The sequence below is a fragment of the Notolabrus celidotus genome, chromosome 13 (assembly GCF_009762535.1).
Source record: "Notolabrus celidotus isolate fNotCel1 chromosome 13, fNotCel1.pri, whole genome shotgun sequence".
Taxonomy (NCBI): Eukaryota; Metazoa; Chordata; class Actinopteri; order Labriformes; family Labridae; genus Notolabrus; species Notolabrus celidotus.
This window is the reverse complement of record NC_048284.1, coordinates 26,895,846-26,898,792: the sequence shown is the minus strand read 5'-3', so window position 1 is coordinate 26,898,792 and position 2,947 is coordinate 26,895,846. Positions and strand designations below refer to the sequence as shown.

The window sequence follows — 2,947 nt, the reverse complement described above, 5'->3', positions numbered from 1 at the left end:
CTGTGCGATGAATACTAAAATAGTTTGGGAGCAGAATCAAACTCCAATCTACACTGCATCATTTGTTTTGGAGGAGCTATCAAATGCTGCTGAATGCAAACACTCTCCTGAATCCATCCATGTGAGCAGCTGAATTGTGAACACAGCAAGATGTTTTAACTTTCCAGACCAGTTGAAACCATTCACCCCTTTTTCACACCCAAGTACACATGCACAACCAATTTACAGAGCCGGTGTAGACTTTCAGATTGTTGGTTTTGGAAATTTACACAATGGGGCAAACACACCACCTCCAGTCCGGACATTGGAAAGAAGCTTTCTAACACTGTGTGACACTTGAAACAGCAGGTCGGTTAAATGGTGTGTCAGCTTTAAATCAGGAGTGTGGCAACAACAGTCACCTGGCACGCTGCTTGATTTATGCTCGACGGTTTAACTGCCCAGCTCTCGTTGTCATCAAGCAGGCACTGGAGCACATACATGCGCACAATGCCTACACACACACACACATAAAAAAAAAAAAAAAAAAAAAAAAAATATATATATATATATATATATATATATTTATATATATATATACAGTATATATAAAAGCACACAGTCCACAGAGGTTCCTGTCAAACATGGCAGAGACCAACAGAGGCAGCATGCAGAGAATATCAGACAAAGGAGGAAAAGCACAAAGAGAGCATAGGAGGAAGAAGGAGATGGTAACAGAACACAATGTTCTCCTCTCTGCCTAAGGTTTGATGCAAGTCCAGTGGAGAGATTCTGACATTATGCTTATTTTTTCAGGATTTTAAAGCTCAACAATGAAAAAAAAAACAAGGAAAATAATACATGCACATTATCACCTGTTTTTTCAGAGTGATCCCATGTTCTAAAGTTTCATGTTCACTTGGTGAAACTGTTCTCTGGCAGGTGATCTCTGACCTCAGGAGGCAGGCAGAGCTAATTAGTGACAACCATGCAGCAGCAATCAGGCTTATTGTCTGGCTTACTTATTTAGTTGGTGTCTCTTTGTGCTCAATTGTAACTCCAAAACTGTCTACATACACTGGCTTTTTTCAACAGGCGCATACTTTTATGCAGTTAACATGAATTTGCCTCATTTATTGAGCTATTATGTGAACAATTTTTTTAACAGAGCACATTCACCCTGTTTCCTCTAAGAGTTTTAAAGTGTACTTAGTTAACAGTTTTACGCAATTGATTTGAATCTTATTGTGGCAAGGCGAGCAGTGATGTGTAAATAAGAGCAACGCCACCTGGGGACTTACACCCCAGGATGTAAACTAAATAAACTAAAACACACAGACAGGAAGGGCACGCGGTTCGAATTATCCACAGGACAAGAGAATGTGATTTCACAATATAAAAATACTTTATTAAACAGTTATTAAAACAGACTAAATGAAAGCAGACTAAATAAGGGAAAATATCAGTTGTATGGGGACTGACAAAAGGAAATAAGGACAGGGCTGGGGCTTACCACGACAGCGGAAACAAAAAGGGGAGGGATCCAAAACGACACAGCACCCGTGAGACAGCAAACCAAAAGTGAACCAGGGAGCCGCTGCCGTTCTGGGGCCCTCAGCACGTGTAACAAAATGAGAAAACACACAATTAAAATCAAGCAATAATGGCAGCCCTCACGGCCCGAGCAAAGCCACCGGGCAGTTATTTCGCCTCACACAGTCCTGTGAAAGCGCCCGTGGTGTTCTTCAATCAAACACTTATTTCAGTGTTACACTCCAAGAAAAAGCCAGCAGCCAAGACAGCAGCAGCTCATACAACGGCAGACGTTGTCCGAGAAATTGGAAAAATAAACAAATAAATCAATCAGTGTCTAAATATAAACAATAACAACTTAACCTAAACTACAAATAAAATAATTCCTACCGGAGAGCAGGGCAACTGTATGTTGGCGCCAGCAGGAGGAAGTACGCAGCCCAGGCTCGGCGAGTGATGGCTGGGAGAGAAAAGCTGTTAATTTCCTCACCAGACCATCAACAGCTAAATGTTATAAATGACAGACAAACACGCCTTACCCGCAGGAAAACACACTGCGCACCCAGACTCCGCAGAACAGCTCAGCTCCCGTCAAACCACACTGCTGTAACGGAGCGAAAACCGGAGTAAACAACCCGCACAGGTGAATGAATGAATCAAGCAGACAATGGAGCACGCCTACCTTCGGAAACCCGACACCACTCTCCGCGCCGAACAGGCACAACACCGGACGTATCTCACGTCTGCCGGCTCTGTGAGGGAGGAAGAGGAAGAGGGAGAAGAAGAGGCCGACCAGGTGATTTTATAGGCGTGCGCCCAGTAACTACGGGCCACACTGACCCTTAAAGGTAGGGAGTGCAACTCCCTATCTTGCCACATTATGGAAATAATTTTAGACCAGCAGCTGAAAGAAAAATTCAAAAACGAAAAAGGACCAATATAATTTTTTTTGCAGTATGAAAATACCATTTCAGACACCCATGGTAACACAATGATCATAACCTTTATTTATCTCTTAACAAAAGTACAAAGTGCTTTACAAAAGGCTTAAGGTAGAGTACAAGTTAAATTAATAAAATGCAGAATTACAAAATACACTCTCAAAAAACAGAACAAAATGTTTCCCTGAAATAGAAGCGTTCTAAAAAAAACATTTCATGAAAAGATCAAAAGCAAACCAGATCTCAGCAGGTGGGTCATATCAGAGTTTCTGGATTACTCATTAGATCATGTTCATGCTATTAATAAAACTGTAATACTTTTGAGTAAATTAACCTTGTGGACAGCAGGGGTGATTGAGAAGACTCCTAAGTTTAACATAACCCTTGATTGGCAGGGGATGGCACAACTCTAGATGAAAAGCTATGATAGTTACCGTAGGCTGAGCTCATCTACTGCACTGGTAGCTGGCAGGGTCGTTTACTTGACACGGATT

General features: G+C 41.7%; 1 long non-coding RNA gene across 1 annotated transcript; it reads right to left on the bottom strand.

Moving 5' to 3' along the window:
* Positions 1-1,902: 1,902 nt before the first annotated feature.
* LOC117824470 lies at positions 1,903-2,269 on the bottom strand. Its single transcript, XR_004633596.1, has 3 exons — positions 2,195-2,269; positions 2,052-2,116; positions 1,903-1,972 (listed from the first exon to the last, which is right to left on the bottom strand). It is a non-coding gene; the product is annotated as an uncharacterized LOC117824470 (long non-coding RNA).
* Positions 2,270-2,947: the final 678 nt, after the last annotated feature.